The following is a 25,920-nucleotide window of genomic DNA, read 5'->3' as shown; positions in this document are numbered from 1 at the left end:
CTTACCCCTGCTTTATGAGGCTTAACTTTACGCCGGACGTACGCCTTACGTAAACGGCGTAGATTACAGCGACGGGCGTAAGTACGTTCGTGAATCGGCATATCTAGGTCATTTACATATTCAACGCGTAAATCAATGGAAGCGCCCCTTGCGGCCAGCGTAAATATGCGCCCAAGATACGACGGCGTAGGAGACTTACGTCGGTCGTATGAAGCCAAAATTCAGGCGTATCTTGTTTGCTGAATAAGGCGCATAGATACGACGGCGCATCCTTGGACTTACACGGCGTATTAGAAGATACGTCGGCGTAAGTCCTTTCTGAATCCGGGCCCAAGTGTCCAGTGATGTTGGACACTAGGGGGAGCAACTATGCCTTATTATATGACAGTGCTCAAACCAAGCAAAGCTCTAAGTATTGTCATTGGCTAGGAAGTTTCTCTGGTTTACTTTGGGGAAATAAAAGTATAAAGTAAAGGTGAGGATGTACAGCAGTGTTAATTTTGGCAGCAAATTTCGACTTAGTTTTAGTCTTAGGACTAAAATGGCATTTTAGTTTTAGTCCCATTTTAGTCTTCTGCAATTGTTTTAGTCATATTTAGTCGACTAAATCCCCAGGACGTTTTAGTCGACTAAAATCATTTTAGTCGACCAAAACTAATTTTAGTCATCTAAAAACGAATGGGTGTAGTTAAATTGTAATGCATTATCTAAGCATTTCTCTACAATTTACATACTCATTATATACTGCTGGGGTGAAAGATCGAATATATTATTATTTATGTTATTGAGGTATGAACATGCACTATAGACCAGCGTTAATTTTGACGTCAAATTTCAATTTAGTTTTATAGGTGGATTCAGGTAGGCGGGTGCATAGTTGCGGCGGCGTAGCGTATGGCATTTACACTACGCCGCCGTAAGTTAGCGAGGCAAGTACATGATTCACAAAGTACATGCCTGCTAAGTTACGGTGGCGTAGCGTAAATCGGGCGGGCGTAAGCGCGCATAATTCAAATTCGGCTGAGGGGGCGTGTCTTATGCTAATAGGGGGTGACCTTACGTGATTGACATATTTTACTAACGGCGCATGCGCCGTCCGCCTACATATCCCAGTGTGCATTGCGGCAAAGTACGCCGCACGGTCCTATTGGTTTCGACGTGGACGCAAATGACATAAATCCCTATTCACGGACGAATTACGCAAACAACGTAAACATTTTGAATTTCGATGCGGGAACGACGGCCATACTTAACATTACTATTCCAGCTATTTGATGGAATAACTTTAGGCCTGATAATGCGTTACGTAAATGGCGTATCTGTACTGCGTCGGCCGGGCGTACGTTCGTGAATAGGCGTATCTAGTGATTTACATATTCTACGGCGACCGCAATGGAAGCGACACCTAGCAGTCAGCCTAAAAATTACACTTTAGGATACGAGGGTGTAAGACACTTACGCCGCCCGTATCCGAGCCCAATTTAAGCGTATCTGGTTTCCAGAATACGCTTAAATTAGCGCTGGCGCACATTCAGACTTAGGCTGGCGTATCTACTGATACGCCAGCCTAAGTCTTTCTGAATCCACCTATATGTCTTATGCCGTGTACACACGATCGGATGGACTTTTTTCATCGTGTGTCGGCCCCATCTGACTTTTTTCTGTCGTTGTTTTGAAATAGAACATGTTTTATTTTTTTCCGATGGGAAAAAAAAAATGATACGAAAATTCCTATCGTCTGTGTGCAACTCCGACAGAGAAAAAATCCACGCATTCTCAGAATCAAGTCGACGCATGCTCGGAAGCATTGAAATAAAATTAAGTAGGATCCATAAGGAACCTCAGTTTCTACCTTAGCGGTCCAACTTTCCTCCCAACCCCCATAAAAATCCTATACAAGTGCCAAAGTACTTTAATAGGACTTGGCAAACTCACTATGTGACAGTGCATAAATGATTTCCCACTTTTTTCCGGAGGCAGGAGAGAGTGTCCCCCATACCACAAAGTATCAGGTAGAGATGGCCTACCTTTGAACACCATTGTAATGTTGCAATGGAAATTAATCTGGACTAATAAAGAGGACTTTTGGCGGTACAAGTAATTAATGTAAAAAATCTATAAATATTTATAAAAAACACATAGAAAGAAAATTGTATATACAATTTTGTGAAACAGTATAATATCAGCATATGATCTCAGTACATATGACACACAGTAAAAAGCTTTTACTTATGCAGATACACTTATAACATAAGAACGTGTAGCATCAGAGGGTGTGTATAAACTCTTAGTACTTGAAACTGAGTTCGATATGCGACATGGTAGATCTTGCTTTTACTCTCGACATGTTTCGTGTACAGGATGCTTCATCAGGAGCATATAAGTGGATCAATCGAATTTCCCCCAAAAAATACGTAGATCCGACCGCTAGTAGTAGAGTAAGGTGTGTACAACGCTTTTTACCTAACCAGCCTCATGGGCATATGGTAGGTGCTCGTTGTGCGTAGTGGTAAAAAAATTTAGCTGTGACACAGTCTGTTGGTAAACAGTGATAGTGGGTAGGCGTCAAGACCCCATCCAGTGTCCCTCTGAACACCCCTAGGCTTGAGTAGGCTCCAGGTGCCTGGTTACTAAAGGGCTGAGCACTAGGAGGGGAGGTAGCCACCTCAGCGCAGAAAAAAGGGGGTAATGCTTTTCGCAGGTACGGCAGTATCTGAACAGCCGCACAGAACTAGCGAGGGGGAGAGACAAGAAGCACGGAGGGGTCATGCATAGGCGCCGCAATCCTGTATGTAGCTATTGTAATGTTCCAAGTCTAAAAGAAAACCAGAATAACACAACTCTAGGTGATAATTTCTAAGATCAGTGAAAGTATGTTATTTATTTTTCTCAGTTCCGTTGTATCTGCCTTAATCTACTTTGATGCGGATGGCGTCTTCTGCTTACGCTCATCTGATTCATTTCATATTGGATGGTAAACCTCTGTCAGTGTCTTTTTGTGACAAAGAGAGAAAAGTGAACGCTCCCCTGAGAGGGTATGGATTGAAATGGATGCTGTCACTCGTATCTGATAATACAAGAGATAACAAGAAAGGGGAAATGACTAATCAATGTCACCACGGGTGTGGATTCAGGGAAGTGCTGGCACAATGCTGCAATATATCCTCACAGCATTGTCCTCCTGTTAAAATAAGATTAAACGTCTAGTGAGAGGCAGAGGCTTCAACCAGGCTTACCATAATCGGGGAGATGTCTCTCAGAGAATGGTGGCCAGATGGTAGGCATCTACTAAATTTATGTAACACTGGGAATCACTTCTGTTCCCTTGTGACTCCCCTAAGAGCAGTGGCAGCTGGTGCTCAAAATTTTTGGCGGGGTGCAAACAAACTGAAAAAAAACCCATCAAGTGCAGCCACTGTGCCCATCAAATGCAGCAACTGTGCCAAACGCAGCTACTGTGCCATCAAATGCAGCCACTGTACCCATAAATTGCCACTACTGTTCCCCATCAAACGCAGCAACTGTACCCATCAATTGCCGTTACTCTGCCCCATCAGATGCTGCCAGTGTGCCCATCAATTGCCGCTCCTGTAACCCAATAAATGCTGTCAGTGTGTCAATCAATTGCCGCTACTGTGCCCCATCAAATGCTACCAGTGTGTCAATCAATTGCCGCTACTGTGCCCCATCAAATGCTACCAGTGTGTCAATCAATTGCCGCTACTGTGCCCCATCAGATGCTGCCTGGCACTTACCTGTCTTGGAGCGGGTCAGTGCCGTTTTCCTACACGTCCTCCATGTCTTCTTCCATCCACTCTCTGGCGTCTAATCACAGCACCTGACGTTTCAGCCAATCAGGTGACTGGTAACAGACCCGGAAACCTGATTGGCTGAGAGGTGGATTTAGTGTTAGCAAAACAAATTCCTTTGCTTTGCTAACACACAGCTGAGTGAACAGCGAATGCCCAGCATGGAGCCCACTGTTCGCATTTTTGGGCGCCTAGTATGGCTCTAATCGGGCGCTTCCAAAAAACACCTACGCCGCTGTAATTCAGGTGCCCGGCGCCCCGAAAAGGGGCGCCCTCCTGCGCCATTTATAGACACAACCCCACTGCCCAAGAGACTGAAGGGACACATTGACTTCTGGGTCTATTTTTTGTGTAATGAGTACTTCTGGCATTGGGAACACTCATATCTACTGCATCTGTCTATCTATCTATCTATCTATCTATCTATCAAAAAAAATTGGCGTTGAGTTCCCCTTAAAATCTATACCAGACCCTAAGGGCCTGGTATGGATTTGGGGGGGGGGACCCCACGATGTCTTTTTCTTAATTCTGTCATAGGGTTCCCCTTAACTACTTCAATACACTGTGTTATATGCTCTGCACTGCACTGTATTATATATACTACACTGACTGTACTATATATTCTCACCTGTATTTACTACACTGACAGCACTATATATTCTGCAATGTACTGTATTATATATACTACACTGATGGCACTATATACTCTCCACTGTATTATATATACTACACCAACTGCACTATATATTCTGAACTATATCATATATACACTACACGGACTGTACTATATACTCTGAACTGTATTATATATACACTACACAGACTATATTATATACTCCGGACTGTATTATATATACTAAACTGACTGCGCTATAAACTCTGAACTGTATTATATATATAGTATCTCACAAAAGTGAGTACACCCCTCACATTTTTGTAAATATATTCTATCTTTTCATGTGACAACACTGAAGAAATTACACTTTTCTACAATGTAAAGTAGTGAGTGTACAGCTTGTATAACGGTGTACATTTGCTGTCCCCTCAAAATAACTCAACACACAGCCATGAATGTCTAAACCGTCTGCAACAAAAGTGAGTACACCCCTAAGTGAAAATGTCCAAAGTGTCAATATTTTGTGTGGCCACCATTATTTTCCAGCACTGCCTTAACCCTCTTGGTTGTGGAGTTCACCAAAGCTTCACAGGTTGCCACCGGAGTCCTCTTCCACTCCTCCATGTTGACATCACAGAGCTGGTGGATGTTAGAGACCTTGCGCTCTTCTGTGTGAGGATGCCCCATAGATGCTCAATAGGGTTTAGGTCTGGAGACATGCTAGGCCAGTCCATTACCTTTACCCTCGGCCTCGGACGAGAGGACATCCGTGATAGGCGGAACACTGAACAGAGGCTCTGCTGGGATAATTAGTGTTAACCAGAGTCAGCCCAGCTGGGGAGGAGTTGTCAGGTTGAAGAACTGAGGATGGAGTACTAGGCTGTTAGAGCCTTTGAGGAAGCTCCCCAGTCTGGGGGGGGGTGGGTTGGGCCTGGGACACGGGTGCAGGATGGAGCCTGCCATGAAGGCATGAAGGGTCTGGACAGGAGACACAAGAGAAGTCAGAGAGGACAGCAGGAGCTAGTCTTCAGGATGGAACCACCGGTTGCAGCCAGGAGGGCTGGTGAGTGACATCTGCATTCAGGAGGACTGGAGAGGCATGCCAGAAAGGACTGAGAGGAAAACAGTCAGAGCTGGGGGTGTAGCCAGTAGTGAGGATTACAATGTCATGGGCAGAGAAATTGGGCATCTGCAGCCAGGAGGGCTGGCAGGGCCCGAAGAGGATTGACTGGGAGTAGTAGTCCACCAGAAGGACAGCTAGCACTAACAAGACTTTCCATATTTTCTGCTACACTATAAAGTTGTTCTGGTGGAGTCTGGAGAAGTGTACAAAGAGTGTACATAGTTGTCCTTAGCAACTTTGCTATTATTCCACTGGTTATCTCATAATTGCCATCCAAGTTGAATTCCCCCAATAACACAACAAAAACAAAGCCAGCAAACTGTTCATTATCTTGGAGTGTCTGTGAATTGACTGCTGGGCCGGGCAGGGTGACAGATGGGCCACATCACTTAGCAGCCCCTACATGCATATAAACTCTACTGCAATAAACAGATTCACCTACTAATATACTGGAAGGTGACCACAACACACTAGACCTAGCTATCTGGTACTGTGTGTATGAGATAAAAAGAATAGGACAGAGATAGGTCTGTCACAAGGACTTGATACACACTCAAGATGCTATGGGCAGCTTCAGTTAAAATATTACAACATAGGAATACTTGCCTAATAGTCCCTGCTTCTGGCCTGGGTGATAAACAGCAGCACCATCCCCTGTATCTTTAAAGTCATGTGGCTCAGTTCTCTGTCTTTCTCTCTCCACTTTCTCCCTCTGGGGTTTCTGACCAAGACGCACAGTGACAGGATGTGATGTACAAAAATAATCTCTGTGAAAATTTAGCAGCAGAACCACTTACAGACAGTAGAAGATCCCTACACTCGATTAAAACTGTCTTGTTACTGGCCAATTTTGCACTGCTGTATCCTCTACAACAGGGTGTCAAACTGGCGGCCCTCCAGCTGTTGCAAAACTACAAGTCCCATCATGCCTCTGCCTGTGAGAATCATACCTGCAACGGTCAGTCTTGCAATGCCTCATTGGACTTGTAGTTCAGCAACAGCTGGAGGGCCGCCAGTTTGACACCTATGCTCTACAGTATCTGAATTCTTGTTGTAAATCTCCAGCCATTTAAACTTGTCCTGCTGGTGGCCTGGCCAATTTTACTCTGTCCTATTACCTGTGGTATTTTACTTCTTGTAATAAACCCTTGCATTTACTATTTATCTCTAGTACATTTTGGCCAATTGAACAATTGGCAGGTAACATGCTACCGGGAGCTGAGAGGTGACCTTATTTTTGCTCCTTCACTGTCTGGTGACAGGCTGGGGGTAGTGATATAACCTAGCTGTGTTGATTAAAGAATATCTAAAGCTCAAAAGTTTTGTCACATCTTGGATAGTATACTATTTGTGACCCATTGGGGGATTTCCCATTATTTCCTCTCCTCCAAACACACCAGAGATTACATATATCCAAGGTGAGTAAAATCCCCTCTGAAACAGATGTCACTGGAATATGTGGCCCAGTAGAAGATTTCTCCTCTATTCCTTTTTGATGAGACTGTCTATGAAAATTGTACTGTTTTGTCACACCACGTACAGTTTTAAAAGATAAATTCACCTTCAGTAACATGTTACATCCATATTTAAGGTGCAATATGCAACATGTTACTAAAAGAGCAACCTCCACATCCCCTGAGTTCCTTTTGTGACAGTGGGCCAGAGATCTTCTCCCTGCACCAACTGTCACAATAAAAAAAAAAAAAGAAGAGGTGGCAGGGAACTAAGCGGGTGTCACGATCGCTACCGTGCCAAACAGACAGCGAGGCGTGGTCGTCCCCCAGTTGGCTCTGGGTGGAATTGAACCCAGGACCTCTCCATTGCTGGTCCAGGTCTTTGCCTCTGAGCCACTGCTCAGTGTTATTCTTCTTGCTGTCCGTCGGAACCTGGTTCTGAACTCGTGCTACTTTGGACCAATCAGTGGCCTGAGCGGCCTATTTAAGCCAGCCCCTTCCTCTTTGCAAATTGCTGGTTCGTTTGCAGCTTCTGGATTGACCTTGCTGCTGAAAACCTTGTTTGGATATCTTGTTACCTGACCCTTGGCCTGCTTTTGGATTGTCGCTTTCTGTAACCCTTTGACCCCGGCTCGGACTTGGACTACCTGATCTCTTTATTCCCTGACCTTTGGCTTTGGACTTTGGATATTCTGCTTGCTTCAGCCCCTGACCCCGGCTCGTTCCTGGTATTATCTTCAACCTTGTTTCCCGTGGGCACCTTCTGTTTGGACTATTTCCTGTGTGCTTCTGAACAGCCTCCAGTGAGCTTCGGCTATCCAGTTTCCGGTCCACCTTGGATTTCCTCCTGCCACTGGACCCGGTGCCTCTTGGTGCGTCCTTCCTTCTGTCTCAAACCCCAGCGGTTGGATCGCATCGAGTCGCAAAGGTGAGCCGCCCTTGGCATCTCGGCCTCGGTAAGTAACGTTCCTGACAGCGGGTCCTTAAATAGGAATGAGCCATGCTGGGAGGGGAGTCGGGTGGAAGATGGAGATGGAGTGCTAAGGAGACTGTCGGTGGCCCTTGAGGCAAAGCCCCTAGTCTCTGCTCTGCCTCGGGCTGGGGCTTTAGGGATTGGCCTGTGAGGATTCTTACAACAGGGAAAGCTTGGAGGAAGTCTTCCCTGCGAGGCAGCAGGGAGCAAGGAGGACAGTGAGTACTGCAGCACAGTGCAGGGACCTACAAGAGGAGAGACTGCCAAATGTAGCAGGTCTCCCTGAAAGATAGTGGTGTGCTTAAATCTTCCCTACCTTGCCCTGGGATATCTACAGAGTCAGTCGAATAGACTGGCAAAGAGAGTCAGTCTGGTAGACTGGTGAAGAAGCAGCCAGGTGGGCTGGTGGAGAAGCGTAGACCATTGACCAGTGTCTACAAAGGAGTTGGAGGTACTCCAGGATGCAGTTGACAACACATTGCGCTACTTTCTAATGGACTGAGAGTTCCTAGTCTGGAAGGGGCTGTTGCTGATCTAAGGGCTCTTTCACACGGAGCGGATCCGTATTGATCCGCTCCGTTAGCCCGTTTGGCTCAGCGGGGATTCCTCCGTAAATCCCTGCTGAGCTGTCGGCGGACAGGGCGGCCCCCGTACACAGTGCAGAGACCGCCCTGTCTCTCCTCCGCTCTCCCCTATGTGGAATCGGATGAATACGGACCGTGTGTCCGTATTCATCCGATCCGTTCCGCCGGATGGAAGAAAAATAGGGTTTTCTTCCATCCGCAAAAGCGGATCTTTGCGGACTTTAGCAGATGCATCATCCACTAACGTCTGCAATCCCATAGGGATACATTACAAGTCCGTAAACGAACTTGTAATAAACGGACCGTTTGTCCGTACGTCTGAAAGGGGCCTAACAGAGATCGTTAGCAACTAAAGAGAAATCAATTGGTTTTGTCACTATCAAGTTGGGCATAGCATAATTCCAATCCACAACCAAGTTATTACCCCCTAATAAAAACACAAAACAAAAGCTCAAGGACTGTCTTTGGATGCAAACTGAAGATGTTGCGTGCCAAGCTGTGCAGCAGTAGGGAACCCTGTCATATGCAACCCCTGTGGGAGTAGTGCTACATTATATATTTTTTCTTTTCATTTTTACATTGTCCCCATGGCAGTGCCCAGATTCCCATGCCCAATTTTGGCATTAGTTTGCCTATTAGCTCTAAAATGCCCAGGCGTGCCTACCAGAGACTTAAATGGTATTTACCAGTAAGTTTGGGTTTGTGGAATGTCACCCAGGATTTTCCAAACCCTTGTTGAATCACACTCAAGCAAATTCTTCACTTATTCCAATGCTATTGTAATTGAATACACCTTTTGTATGATATGCTCTGGCATTTTAATTTATTTAATGGCATTATGCAATAAGACCCTTGAAGGATCTGTATTATTTTGAAGTAAAAGGTTTATTTTTCCTTATTGCCTAAATACACAGATGGATAAGCCTATATGGGTTGTATATGTGATTTATTAAATGGATTCCATATGATATTTAAGTAAGATAATATTAACTCTTCCCTCCCCCCTGATTTCCGTAAACTGCAATTGGATTGATTGCTATTGCTTACCGCATTTTGCTCTGCCTTATTGAATTAGCCCAAAATAATGCTGTATCTATATGACCATTTTACAGGCAATGGTAGGCAGACCCCATGACAATAAGCAAAACCTCAACCTCTCCGTTCAACAGATTGAATTATTAAAAGAGCTACAGGCATAAGCATCACATAACATCATTTGACAAAAAAATAGATGAAAGGTGAAATTACACTTTAAACACATCTGAAATTTAATCTTTGGCATATAAAATATTTTTCCCAAGAGCACAATCAGATGTCAGAATAAATTCACAGCAGAAAGTTGTTGCACTAAAGAAACAGGAAACAGATTTATTCACACAACTGAATTACCACAACATAGGAAATCCTGAAAATAAATCATTAAGATATAGGGTGAAGGACTATTATTTATGATATGATTGATTTAAAACTTGATAAGAAACGTGAAAGATTTAAAGCTGCAACGAAAAACACAAATTAATGCAGTTGCGTATTTATTTAAAAAATATTTAAATATAATTTAAATGCAACTATTATAAATACCAGCTTTTCCTTTATTATAATCTTTTAAAACCTCTATAGCAGCAGCATTTAGAGTGAACGAGGAAGGGACAGTGCTTGGGGCCAGTCAATTCTCTGTATTTAAGGCGATTCTAAAGAAAACGTTTATTTTTATTTTTTAATAACAAACATGTTATACTTACCTGCTCTGTACAAGGGTTTTGCACAGAGCCAGAGGCGCATCTAGTGAAAATTGCGCCTATGGCAAGCACTGAAACTGCGCCCCTGTCAAAACATTTGAAACCTTTCAGATAACCAGAGATAGGGAGGGACGCAGTGCGACGAGGACATAGAGGGACACTGGGGACCACTATGGGGGGGGGGGGGCGGAAACTGAAAAAAAAATCAATTGCAGACACTGTGCCCATCAAAAGCAACCACTGTGCCATCAATGGCCAGTCATCGGCCATCATGGGGGCACATGTTACTCCCCTCCCTAGGCCAAGTAGCAATATTAGCAATTGCTATGCCGCAGGAGGACAGGTGGGGTTTTTTTCATGCAGGGGATAGCTTTTTGCCGCCCCCCTCCCCATGGCATTTGCCATGGCTGCCATACCCTAGATACGCCACTGCACAGAGCAGCCCCAATCGTAGGCGTGCGCACAGCGTGTGCCGGGTGTGCCTGGGCACACTCTAGTCACCCTGTGTGGTGCAGATTTCCCCTGTTTAGAGCCCTTATCACCAAACATAATTAGGCTTCTAAACAAATTGTAATAAAAATTGTAAATAAAAATAAAAAAATATTGACACTGTCCACTGCCTTACTGACACCAATCTCTGCCCTACTGACACTGTCAGTATATATACACATTGTAAGATTGGGGTGATCAGACTCCAGCAGTAGGTGCGTTTTTTAGTGAGTACGCCAGTCCAGAACTGAATTTTTAAGGACCTAGTAGCCCACTTTTATTTAAAAGCACAAAAAGTTCACAAATACATCAGTAACCCTCACAGGGGGGTTCCACCATTACTGTAACTTGCTTACTCAACACTTTAGCCTCCTGGCTTTCATTCTTGGCATCCGGCTGTTTCAGGCCTTTAGCCTAGGCCTTGGGTCTGCTCCTCAGAACAAACAGAGTTTCCTAGAGTTAAGCGCTCTCCTAGCTTACTCCTGATCAGCGCCTTGCTGCTCAATCACCAATGACATCTGCCTCCTGCAGACATGCATACTCTGGCTGCACCCATGCAGCGTCTGACTCCTCTCAGAGGGATGAGAGTCCACCTGACTCCAAGACACAGACTTTCTGTCTGTTGGGTGGGGCAGAACTCAATATGTTTGAGCTTTGGGGTGCACACCCTATTTCAATAGGCCGGGCACACCTATGGCCCTGATCCTCTTTTTTTTGGAAGCAACTTGGTATGGGGGCATTCGAACAGGCTCGCTCCCGAGCCGCACTTTGTGTGTCTATTCACCCACAGAGCAACCCCCCGCGCTCTCCCATTATTGGCCAATGAGGAGAGAGAAACCCCTAAAGAGCTGCCACTCTCATGCACATCGCTGGATTGAGATGGAATTCAGGTGGGTATAAGGGGAGGCTTGAGGGGAGCTGCACCCAGAAGGTTCTTTTACCTTAGTACATAGAACAGGTCCAGGGTGATTTAAAGAAGCTTCTGCAGCCATTAGCAGTCATATATAAACCGTTGCACCTAAAAAAAACAAAAATAATTTTGTCAAAATGCCAAAGTTTCACTTCAATTTCATCAAAGCAAAGACAGTCCGTATTTGTGATCTCTACAGACCTAGATGGACAGAAATACAAATCTGTTGGCAGTAAGACAGCTCTTTATCTTTTAATTGGGTATTTAGCTGTTCAGCTTTAATCACAACTCTGAAATTTCACAGTGATATTAAAAGACTGTGAAACCTAAAAGTAACAAAGTTATATCATACGCGCTGTGTGAAACCGCTCATTTTCACAGCTACATGAGCACCGTAGACGTAAACCCCCACCTGAAATACTGTCTGATCTGATAATCTCCTTAAACCAAATGAGTTGTGTTTAAGACTTCATCTGTACATGAAACATATTCAGCAACAAATAGTAAACCTTTAACAACCACTTAGAAGACAGTACCCGTTCCCATGGAAAATATATAATAACTAATCATTTTTAGAAAAGCAATTTTTAGGCAATGTAAGTGAACTGAGAATATTACCCAGAAAATATGTTAACTGTTCTGAAGTTGGAAAAAACAGTTTATTTAATCTGAGGTCAGTGAAGGCAGATCACAAGTGTGTATATCCTTCCTGAACCAATCGATTGATAAAAAAAAGTCTAAAATTAAACCAAGATCTTTAAAAAAATTAGTATATAGACACACTTATGTGTACGATCGCTCACTATCATTTGGACACGTGTTGCAACAATAGGTAGAGAAAGGGGAACTGCCGCTCTAGGTGAGTGCACTCAGCAATCAGTGTCCCCTCAGAAGCGTGGGTGCTGGCAATGCACAAAGCGAAGACCGGAGAAAAGACTGGAGTGCGTTTCGCACTGGGGTATCAGCGCTTAGTCATACCTATGACTAAGCGCTGATACCCCAGTGCGAAACGTGTCAGCTATCCACCCCACTGTCTGCTGTGACTTGTAGTGTTGTTTTCATTTTTTACAATTAAAAGCAACTTTAAGAATTTCGTGGAAGTGCGGCTGTCCAGTCTTTTCTCCGGTCTTCGTGTTGCAACAATATATGACTTAATTTCTGTATAGACTTATATGGAAATCCTATGGACTGACTACCGTCACTTTATTTTATTTCACATATTACATGTCACTTTATTTCATTTCACATGTTATATTATTATTTTTGTATTTAGGGTGGCAATTGTTGTTTATATAACTAATAGGCTGCCTGTTTGGTCCTAAATAATCATTTCCTCTGTAGATGAGGCAATAAACCTGGACTAACCCCCCCCCCCCCCCAAAAAAAAAAATCAGTATATGGGTGCTACAGATATAAACTGACACTTCCTAACAACAACTTGACCACTTTGGGCATTTGGATAAAAGTTAAAAGACAGCAGCAGCTATGGGAACCCCCCATGCCAAAATGTAAAAAAAAATGGCGTGGGACCCCCACGCCCCCTCTCCTGAACCGTATCAGGCACATGCCCTGAACATAGGGGGTGGGTGCTTTGGGGCAGAGGGGATCAGCCCCCCCCTGCCCCAAAGCACCTTGACCACATGTTGATGGGGATAAGGGCTTCTTCCTGACAACCCTTGCCCGGTGGTTGTCAGGGTCTGCAGGCGGGGGGGCTTATCGGAATCTAGAAGAACCCTTTAACAAGGGGGCCCCAAGATCCAGGCCTCGCCCCTATGTGCACGAGTATGAGGTACATTCTACCCCTACCCTTTCGCCATAAAAAAGTAGTGTAGTGTAAAAAAATACGGTAAACAGATTTTGCCAAGTCTTTTATTAAAAATATCTTCTTCCTTACTTCTTCGGCATCTTCCACCTCCGCACTTCTCCTTATCCCGCTTCTTCTTCCGCTCTCCCTCTTTGTCCTGTCTTCTTTGTCTGGTGTTCTTCCTCTGTCGCCGACGACCCTCCTCTGATGCCGCGTCCCGCTGATCTGTCCGCACCAATGTCAAGCATATCTTAGATAACAATGTGTGCGTGGCTATGGGATGACATCACCTTGAGGCACTGCCCCCTTGTGACGTCACAAACCCCTCATGCCCCAGACGTCACAAGGGGGTAGGGCATATGGGTGATGTCATCCAATGGCCACACCCCCGAAGAAGACAGGAAAAAGAGGAAGAGCGGAAGAAGAAGCCAGAGAAGGAGAAGCCTGGAGGAGGAAGATGCAGGAGAAGATGGAGGAAGACTGGAAGCAGGGAAGAAGATATTTTTAATAAAAGACTTGTCAAAAACTATTTACTGTATTTTTCAACACTACAAAACTACTACTACTTTTTGGTCGATAGGTAGGGGTACAATATACCCCATACTCATTCACATGGGGGGGAGGCCAGGATCTGGATCTTGTTAAAGGGGGCTTCCAGATTCTGATAAGCCCCCCACCCGCAAGACCCCGACAACCACCCGGCAGGGGTTGTCGGGAAAAGATTCTTGTCCCCAACATGTGCTTTGGGGTGGGGGGCACAGAGCCCCCTGCCCCAAAGTACCCACCCCCCTATGTTTAGGGCATGTGGCCTGGTATGATTCAGGGGGAGGCACTCGCCCTTTTCCCACCCTTTTCTGACCTGCTGGGCTGCATGCTCGTATAAGGGAGTTGGATTTAAATATGAATACTAGACCCAAGGGCCTGGTATGCACCCTTGGGTCTAGTATTTTTTAGCTGGCAAATCTTTTTTTTTTATATTCAGCTGGGAATCCCACTGACAGCTGATGATTCATCGGTTGTTAAGGACGCGACGGCCGGCTTCCCGGGCCCCCTACTTGGCAACCAGCTATGTACAGTGTAAAAAGCAATTGCGGAAAAACGCCTGTCCAAAAACGTGGCAAGCACTGCAAAAAGCACTGCAGAAACACTCAAAAGTAACATGCATAGATGTGAATCGAGCCTAAGGCCCCATACACACGAGAGGATTTATCCGCAGATACGGTCCAGCGGACCGTTTCCACGGATAAATCCTCTCAAAGATTTCCGCTGATTTCGATGGGATGGAGTGTACACACCATCGCATTGAAATCCGCGCGGAAATCCTCTGCCGATGACGTGTCGCGCCGTCGCCGCGATTATGACGCGGCGACGGGCGCGACGCTGTCATATAAGGAATTCCACGCATGCGTCAAATCATTACGACGCGTGCGGGGAATCCCTTTGGACGAATGGATCCGGTAAGTCTGTACAGACGAGCGGATCCATCCGTTGGAATGGATTCCAGCAGATGGATATGTTGTGCAGCACAACAAATATCCGATCTGCTGGAATCCATCCCAGAGGAGATTTCTCCGCGGAAACAGATCCGCTGGCGTGTACACACCATAGGATCTATCCGCAGAAACCCATTTGCTGGGATTTATCTGCGGATGGATTCTATCGTGTGTACGGGGCCTTAGGCTGGGTTCACACTACAGCATGCTCCGGCTCACAAATTTTTGCCTGATTTCAGACCTGAAAAGGAACAAAATATGCACAGGACCTCAGCTTTTGGGGAGGAGGAGGGAGCAGGTGAAATAAAGAAAGGCAGCGGCACATCCACTAAATGAGTAATCACGTTTGTATGAAACGCGTCCACCGTGCACCTTTTGGATCCTTGTGTGTCATATTCCTACGATTTTATGGATTTTCAATAAACTTCAATGTTATTGGGTGTCCTTTGCTTGTGTTCAATATCCATTTGCTATATTGTGCTGTTTACTTGTACTGGATGTCTCCTAGCAGCATCCTGAGACTATATTACTATCTCTAATGGCTTCAGTTAGTGGTTATGTGTATAGTACAGTGAAGCAGCCTTGGACGGTACTCTGGGTAGATTTACCTTTCTGTAACTGTATGGGCACTGATTTAACAATACCGCTAACAAAATGCCTACATGTCTGGAGTGCTATGTTATTTTAAGGTCCCCTTCATTAAACCTGTACTGTGCATTCTCCTGTCTCTCTGCTTCCGATATCAGAAATAATATTCTGGCTTCCAAGTAACATTTGACTATGATTGGTAGAACTCACATGTTGTTACATCAGGTTTTATACAGAAAGGAGCCTACAGTGGGTGTGTTTGGAAATATCTGTCCTGCATTACATAGAGGACTTCCTAGAACATTGGATTACTGAGAAGAGGGGTTGGGGGAGGCTGGAGCATGTCTCCAATGCCTGGGTGAAAAACTGTCCCAAGCGGGTACTGTAGGCTTAAATTCTATTTTTTGTCTGAAGTATAACTTTAACTCCTTCAAAGGTGGTCAAAGTATCAAAGTATAGATGTGCAGACCAAAATTTAGCAGCTATATAGGTAGATTCACAAAGAGTTACGCCGGCGTATCAGTAGATAAGCCGTTGTAACTCTGAATCTACGCCGTTGCAAATTTAGGCGTATTCTGGAAACCAGATACGCTTAAATTAGGCTAAGATACGAGCGGCGTAAGTCTCCTACGCCGTCGTATCTTAGGGTGCATATTTACGCTGGCCGCTAGGTGGCACTTCCGTTGAGTTTGGCGTAGAATATGCAAATGACTAGATACACCGATTAAAAAACGTACGTGCGCCAGTCGCAATTAGTTACGCCGTTTACGTTAGAGATACGCCGGCGTAAAGATAAAGCTGGTCCCTAGGTGGCGCAGCCCATGCAAGGTATGGACGTCGAAACAGACCTATCTTTTTACGTTGTTTGCGTAAGTCGTACGCGAATCGGGCTGGACGTAATTTACGGCGGTACGGCGTACTTTGGAGCAATGCACACTGGGATATGTCCACGGACGGCGCATGCGCCCTTCTTAAAAAACGTCAATCACGTTGGGTCATGAGTAATTTACATAAAACACGCCCCCCTCATCCTCATTTGAATTAGGCTTACGCCGGACCATTTACGCTACGCCGCAACTTAGGAGGCAAGTGCTTTGTGAATACAGCACTTGCCTCTCTGACTTACGGCGGCGTATCGTATATGCGATACGCTACGCCGCCTCAAAAGTGAGCCGCCCTACCTGAATCCAGCTATTAGTGTGTAACTTCACAATAACTAATTTGGCTACCTAAATAATTCTGTCTTTATAAGGCTTTTACTATAATACACCCTTTTAACCACTTCAGCCCCGGAGGATTTGGCTGCCCAATGACTGGGCCATTTTTTTGCGATTCGGCACTGCGTTGCTTTAACTGACAATTGCGCGGTCGTGCACCCAAACAAAATTGACGTCCTTTTTTTCCCACAAATAGAGCTTTCTTATGGTGGTAAGAAAAATGGACAGGATCCAGTTAGCTAGGGTTAAAGATAGATATAGAACGCACCTCATCCCGAATAATATAGGGTGAAAGGTATGGACAGCAGTGGGACTGTAACGGTGCTAAATATAGAAGATGGTAACAAATAATTTTTAATAATTAAAATTATATCAATGATATAATTTTAATAAATTATTAAAAATTATTTGTTACCATCTTCTATATTTAGCACCGTTACAGTCCCACTGCTGTCCATACCTTTCACCCTATATTATGGTGGTATTTGATCACCTCTGCGGTTTTTATTTTTTGTGCTATAAACAAAAAAAAGAGACAATTTTGAAAAAGAAAGCAATATTTTTAACTTTTTGCTGTAATAAAGATCCCCAAAAAATATATAAAAAAAAACTATTTTTTTTTCTCAGTTGAGGCCGATATGTATACTTCTACATGTTTTTGGCAAATCGCAATAAGCGTAAATTGATTGGTTTGCACAAAAGTTATAGCGTCTACAAAATAGGGGATAGAATTATGGCATTTTTATTATAATTATTTTTTTACTAGTTATGGCGGCAATATGCGTTCTATATCATGACTGCAAAATTATGGCGGACACATCGGACACTTTAGACGCTATTTTGGGACCATTGAAATTTATACAGTGATCGGTGCTATAAAAATGGAGCGAGGAAAGGGTTAAGTGTGTCCTAGGGAGTGATTCTAACTGTGTGGGGGCTGGGCTTACTGTGACACACACTGATCGCTGTTCCCGATGACAGGGAGCAGACAGTAAAGTTAGCCCAATTTTTTTGTATACTGGGAAAGATGATATTACACCGAGTAAATAGATACCTAGCTTTGAAATTGCGCACACTCGTGGAATGGCGACAAACTACGATACACAAAAATCTCCATAGGCAGGGGTTTAAAAAAAATAACAGTTCCCAGGTTAGAGTTACAGAGGAGCTCTAGTGCTAGAAGTATTGCTCTCACTCTGACGATCGCAGCGATACCTCACGTGTGTGATTTGAACAGTATTTACATATGCAGAGGTGACTTACATGCGTGCTTTAAAATATTTATTTATTTTTTCTTATTTTTATTTTTATTTTTTACATTGTCGCTTTTGGTGACAGGTACTCTTTATGGAGGGCTTCCTTCCAGTCTCACTCTAGCCAGCGGAAGTGCCCGATCGCGCATCAGGCCTCCCGGTGGGACAGGAGGCCCGGGAACAGCGGTGGAAGGGGAGACGTCCCCTGCCGATTCTCTGGGATAACAGCCGAGCGGAGCCAAGGGGTTAAAAGTATCTTGTTCTCTGTGCATTGCTTCATTTGTGTGGACTACCTGGTGATCCTGCCAGTACCCCTGCTTTCCTATTTCAACCTGATTATGCTAGGTATGAGGGCACATCCATCAAAGCGTGGTCAGATTTCTTTACATTCTACTTGGGAGTACAGCCTGACTGTAATCAAATGGTCAGACCTGGGCCATCTTTAAGACAGCGCACTGGGCCCAGTGATTTTTTGTGGGGCCCAAAGCAGCTGCCCCTTGAGCCTGCCATAGGCATAATATCTTGGGTCACTCCTAGCTACGGGGGCCCATGCATCCTCCTGTAAGCGTTCCCCCCTCCTACTGCTGCACGGGCCACTATGGCCTCTGATCAGCTATGCTATGACAGGAGGTGCAGCTACGGATTGTCTGTGCGCTCGCAACCCACTTAACTCCCTCCTCCTGTCAGCAGCAGGCTTTCTCTAATCACTGCTTGTTCTTCCCCCTCCGGATAAGTAGAACAAGCAGCCAATCAGGTGAAAGATCATAGGTCTCCCCTAGGGCCAAACTGGATATACAGTATAATGTTTTATACAATGTTGTAAGATATATGTTTATACAGTATAATACTTTGCCTTTTATATCAATCTAAACTGAATGTTGTTTTTTTTTTTATTCCAATGGAGGAGTTTACATATACTTTAACTGTAACAGTGAATGATAATCCACAGATAGTGCTCATCTAGCAGTTTAAGGCCAAGTTTTGATGGGTTGAATCACTTTAGGGCATTGTGTCCAAAGATATTTTTCCTGGACACGCCAAAGCAGAAATCTCTCATCCAATATTTCTAATTCTAAAGAACTTAAGACAATGAAATAGCTAACGCAACCCTTCTTCTAGATCAGGGGTGTCCAAACTTTTTTAAAAGAGGACCAGATTTGATGAAGTGAACGTGCGTGAGGGCCGACCATTTTGCCTGACATTCTTTGAACCATTAAAATTCTGTGTCAGTGTGTTCGTCCGAGCACTAAAACACTGCCCAAAAATAATTCTCCTACCTGTGTGGGGCGAATATATACATATACATACACACACATATATACATATATATATATATATATATATATATATATATATATATACACACACACACACACACACACACACACACACACACACACACACACATATATATATATATATATATATATATATATATTCTCCTCTTTGGCCCCCAACAAATCCCAGAGCTCCGCTCAGGGTATGGATGAGCTCAGGTTGTAAAAAAATATATATATTTTCTCTTCTTTATCCCCTGAGAAATCTGGCCTTTATCTCTTCTGTGGCCCCCAAGCTCCACTCATGGCAAGCATGGGCTATTATTTTTTTTTTGTATTAGATTAGAGAATATATATATATATATATATATATATATATATATATATATATATATATATATATATATATATATATATATATAAACCAAGCTCATCCTTACCCCGTGCGGAGCTTGGGGGGCCAGAAAAGTGCTAAAAGCAAATTGCAAGTGGGGGCCATATAAAACCAGGCCGCAACTGGCCTGCGGGCCGGACTTTGGACATGCCTGTTCTAGATGCTGATGATGCTTTCTTTCATCAGAAGGGTGGAGACAGAAATGATGTAAGAGAAATTCTTCAACTTGCGATCCCAGAAGACATAATCAGTTAACTGTTGATTAAAGATGTATGAATCCACTGGTGGTCTTCATGGTATACAGGGGAAGATGTACTAAAACTAGAGGACTCGGAATCTAGTGCAGTTCTTCTAACTTCAGCTTGTTAAAAGGAAAAGTCCAGCCTGGGCTTTTTCGGCTGGGCTTCTCCTCTGGGTCACAGAAGTGCAATTCGTTTTGCACTCCTGTGACCTGTTTTCAGCGGAGAACGGTGTGAAGTCCGCTCTCCGCTGACGTCATGGCCATCAGTCGGGGCAGCGCGTCGTCACGACTTCCCAAGTCCGGATCCGCCAGCTGCCCTGATTGATGGCAGTCTCAGCGTATCAGCGAGCCGCTGAGACAGGCTCTCCCCCGCCCCTCCGCGGCTCAGCGCTCCAATGAGCGTGGAAAAGCAGAGAGGAAAGAGGCTCACTGACAGTCAGCCTCTTTCCTCTCGGGGATCTGTGAGAACCGAGCCAACGGCGATGTTCGGTGGCTCGGTTCTCAGTGCACAGACGGCGGAGGACAGCTAGGGCATCGGTCTGATGCTCCATCCACCGAGGTAAGTATAAACATGGGAAAAACTCAAAACCAACACTTCTCTTTTAAATTAAGTTTTGACCAATTAATCTTGAAGATTTTCTTTTCTCCTCCCCACCCGGGGTATCAGGTCAGCATGTCCTCCCTAAATGAAAGCAAACAAATTTGATTTAATTAATTATTTGTAGTGTAATCTATGCGATTTTGTCTTATATGTAACATGTGTGTTTTTTACTATTGATAGAGCTGGCTTTTTAATGGTCCTAACCTCACCCCTGAGGAAGCCTGTTGATAGGCAAAATATATTGGATACTACCACCCTGGTTGCGACCATATCAAACGACCAGCTATCCGTCTCTATTGGGATCTCCAGCGACCCGGAAATCGCATGTTTAATACAATATGCTTTTACATTTTTCTGTTATGTGATGTATCATTCTCTTATGATATTTTTAATAAAATATTTTAAAAAAATTGTTATAACTTGCTTTATATAGCACCGTTATAGTCCCATTGTTGTCCATACTTTTCACCTAATAAATCTGGAAGCTGATTGTTTTCTTTGGAGAGCTGCACCAGATCTTGCACTCTCCAGTTTTAGTAAATCAGCCCTACAATGTCACAGACTTCACAGTGAATTATGTTTTTTGCTTCCACTCTTCCTAGCGATCGGAGGTACAGCAGGGTCAACCGGATTGTGAGATGCTGAAATGTATCACAACAACAAAGCCTATAAAAAGTGACAATGTATCACTGTAATGCCGCATACACACCATCACTTTATGTGATGAAAAAAAACGACATTTTCTGTGAAGTAAAAAACGACGTTTTTGAAACTTCAATTTTCAAAGACGAAGTTGCCTACACACCATCGTTTTTCTCACAATGTTCTAGCAAAGCGAGGTTACGTTCCACCACGTTTTTCCATTGAAGCTCGCTTCATAACTAGCTTCTGGGCATGCGTGGATAAAAAAACTTAGTTTTAAACTACGTTTTTGCTACACACGGTCAATTTCTGTGAAGTAAAAAACGACGTTTTGAAAAACGACACATAAAATTGAAGCATGCTTCAATTTTTTTTGGTCGTTTTTTAGAAGACATAAAACGACGTTTTCCCCCACACACGGTCAATTAAAGTGACGTTATTAAAAACGTCATTTTTTTTCATCACATAAAACGACCGTGTGTACGCGGCATAAGGTTTGGATTTTCATAGACTTAAAACTCTAAAATTGGTGTCAACCTGAAATTAAGTTGCAAAATATGTGAAGCTCCCCCTTTTAAAAAGTGGAACTTCTGCTTATCTGATTTCCCCCCCCCCCTTCCTGGTGCCACATTTGGCCCCTTTTGGGGGGAGCGGTACCCTGTCCCCACTTCCGTTGGACCTTGCCGCACCAAGTTACGTCAGAAGGTTGGCCCTCTCCTCTTCCCTCCTCCTCTCCTCTTCCCGGGCCAGTAAGAAGGTGCAGCGCGTTTCGCACATGCGCAATAGGTTCCTGGCAGCGAAACCGCAAGGCTTTACTGCCGGGTTCCCTTACCAGCAATGGCAGCGGCAGCACCCAACAAACGATTAAAGCATCGGCTGGGGTGCTGACATCGCTGTATTCCAGGACAGGTAAGTGTCCCTATATTAAAAGTCAGCAGCTGCAGTATGTGTGTTTTTGGAGGAGCTGGGGGGGGGGGGGGGGGGGACACCGCTTTAAGTGGATCCCCTACCTCAGAACAATTTTTTTTCTCAGAAAGGTAAGGCGTTAACGCAAAACCTAAAGCTTCAAGTGAAATACCATCAATCAAAAGACCTCAATCCCGTTTGCATAAATAATAAAACAAAGGGGGTTATTTACGAAAGGCATATCCTCTTTGCACTACAAGTGCAAAGTGCACTTGAAATTGCACTGAAAGTGCACTTAGAAGTGCAGTCGCTGTAGATCCGAGGGGGACATGCAAGGAAAATAAAAAACAGCATTTTAGCTTGCACATGATTGGATAATAAAATCAGCAGAGCTTCCCCTCGTTTCAGATCTACCCCTCAGATTTACAGCGACTTCACTTCAAAGTGCACTTTCAGTGCAATTTCAAGTGCACTTTGCACTTATAAAGTTTGCACTTGTAGTGAAAAGTGGATTTGCCTTTCGTAAATAACCCCCCCAAGTGATAAAATAAATGTGTCAAATTAACAATATAAAGTCCATAAGAAATAGTGCTTATAAAAAGCTCCAACCACGTGCCTTCTGATAATAAAGGTGCTCAAATAATTCTTGCAGTTCGTGCTCCACCACTGTGTGTACAGATAGCATGCAAACGGAAAAGATAAACCAAGGTTTTAAATAGAAGTTTCAGATCAAACCCACTGAGTACAAACAACTTTAATTGATGCAAAAAAAGCACAAGCTGGCTGATGAGCCAAAATGAACAGAACCTGCCCCAGAACTATAAAGACATTATGGCAACGTTATCACAATATAAATAAAAACAGCCCAGGCAAACTTGCACACAAACAGTCACTTCTCACATTCAAGCAAGGGGGTGACTAGATGTTTAAACGTCTGGGAATTGGCATCCGGTGACACTAAGTACTGGGGAGCATGAATCAACTGATGAGACAAAATGTCACAAACTCAGAGCCACTACGGAAAAACAGCCTCAGTAAATCAACAGTATGGTAAAAGCTGAGATGCACTTGTCCAAAAATCATTCATGTGAATGTATGCAGATAGATCCCAGATAGAAATGGTGCAGACATGGAGACTATCAATTAGGCATGTGCAATTTTTTAAGTTACGAATACGTTTTCCGTAAATTTTCGTTATTTTAGTTGATTCATTAACATACGAATGAACGAACGGTTTAGCGCAATTAATAACGAATGACGATATTTTCAAAATAACCAATATGAAAAACAACGAAGATACGAAAGAAGAAAGAAACGAAAACATAGAAACAACGAAAATACCGAACCCAAAAAAAAAAAAAATACGAAAAACAAAATGAACGAAAATGCAAACTTACTAATATTCGAAGACCGAAAAGAAAACAACCGAAATGCCGAACAAAGAAGAAAAAACGAAAATCAAAACTAACGAAAAATAAATTACGAATCTTCGGAAAACGGAAATGAAAACAACGAAAATACAAAATAATGTAAAGTAGCTTTGGTTAGTACTGAAATATTTCTGGACATTGACCAATAGCCACTGAGCGCTGTCCCTTTCCTCTGAAGAGGTTTGTTCCTTCCCCCAATGAGCTTCTTTCTCATTACCTCCTGGCTCCTTGTGTCTTTTTCTGTGTTAGACTGCAGTGCATCTAATTTCTTGATTTGTATTTGTAATATCTGACATATTTTAGTTTTCTTCTACGTCAGACTTCATTCTAGACAGGGTGTGTGTGCTAACTAAGACAGTCAAGTCAATCACAGTAAAGTACAAATTACAAAATTACGACTAGTAGTGTGTCGAATAAACGTAAAATGTATTCTAACAGAATTACGAATGCAATAAAATCTACAAAAGTAAGTTTTTACAATCAAAGGAAATTAGACACGAAAATACGAATGATCATAAAGCAACGAAGATATATTTCTTACGAAAATACGAACGCGGCATGATGGAAAATATAATGTAAATACGAATAGCAAAACAACAAAAATTAAACTAACGTAAAAACAAAGGAACGAATAAAATCATTTTAAAAATACGAACGCGGCTGAATACAAAATATAACGAAAATACTAATCTCGATTCAACGAAAAATAAACAGAAAAAAACGGAAACGGAAAAAAGAGTGTTACGAAAATACTAAAGAGTATGAATACGATAACTAACGTCTTACGAAATTACGACTCATTACGAATCACGATAAACGAACAGAAATAAACAAAAAAATTTGCTGTGCACATGTCTACTATCAATGAAGGAGCATACAGGTGGAGATGGATTATCTCTAATGTGTGAAGCTGCAGCAATACATTGGTGTGAGAGTCTGTATAACCACATGCCGACCAGTGCACGATGATACACGTTGGCACAATGGCTCGGCTGGGCAAATGGGTGTACAGGTATGTCCCCTTTAAATCGTGGCATTGTGGACTCGATGTCCGCCGGTGTCCCGCGATCGTGTCACGGAGCGGCAAAACGGGGAAATGTAAACAAGACTTTTCCCTGTTCTGCCTTGTAACAGGACAGTGATCTACTGCTACCTGTCATCGGGAGCAGTGATCACTGTCATGTCACTGGTAGCCCATCCCCCCCAAAATTAGAATCACTCCCTAAGGCCCCATACACACGGTCGGTTTGGTCCGATGAGAATGAACCAAAGTTAATTTTCATCGGACCAAACCGACCGTGTGTATAGGCTATCGGTCTGTTTTCCTTCGGTGAAAATTTTTAAAACATGCTTCAAAACCGAACCGATGGACCGCTGCCCCATCGGACCAAACTGATGGTTAGTTCAGAAAAGCATCGGTTCAAAACCCGCGCATGCTCAGAATCAAGTCGACGCATGCTTGGAAGCATTGAACTTCGTTTTTTTCAGCACGTCGTTGTGTTTTACGTCACCGCGTTCTGACCCGATCGGATTTTGAACTGATGGTGTGTACACACATCAGACCATCAGGCCACTTCAGCGGTGAACCGATGAAAACGGTCCGTCGGACCATTCACATCGGTTTTGTCCGACCGTGTGTACGGGGCCTAAGACACACGTAACCCCTTCAGAGTCCCCTAGTGTTTAACCCCTTCCCTGTCAGTGTCATTTACATAGTAAGCAGTGCATTTTTATAGAACTGATCGCTGTATAAATGACAATGGTCCCAAAATAGCGTCAAAAGTGTCCGATGTGTCCGCCATAATGAAAGAAAAAAAAACAGCCACTGGACTCTCAGTTTCCTTTTCTCTCTCCCAGCAGCCCAGACACAGAAAAGTTGTGAAAATCCAGAATAGTGTAATAACTTTTTTTTTAACCACTTCCCGCCCGGTCAATAGTATATTGATGTCCGGAAAGTGATTGTGTTATCCTGACTGGGGGGCGCGCATCGCGGCGATCAGTGATTCGGGGTGTCAGTCTTATACAGTCTAACACCCTGCATCTCCGATCTCAGTAAAGAGCCTCCAGTGGAGGCTCTTTACCACGTGATCAGCCGTGTCCAATCACGGCTGATCACGATGTAAATAGGAAGAGCAGGTGATCGCCAGGACCACCAGGGAAGAGGGCGAAAAAAAAAACTAAAAAAAATGAGAATGGATGCCAATCAGTGCCCACAAATGGACACTGACTGGCAACATGGGAACTGGTAGGCACAAAATTGGGTAAACAAGTGATGCCCAGCAATGCCATCGGTGCCACCCCTTAGTGTCCATCAGTGCCACCCCTCAGTGTCCATCAGTGCCACCCCTCAGTGTCCATCAGTGCCACCCCTCAGTGC

The sequence above is a fragment of the Rana temporaria genome, chromosome 1 (genome assembly GCF_905171775.1).
Source record: "Rana temporaria chromosome 1, aRanTem1.1, whole genome shotgun sequence".
Taxonomy (NCBI): domain Eukaryota; kingdom Metazoa; phylum Chordata; class Amphibia; order Anura; family Ranidae; genus Rana; species Rana temporaria.
Note: the sequence above shows the minus strand (reverse complement) of the source record.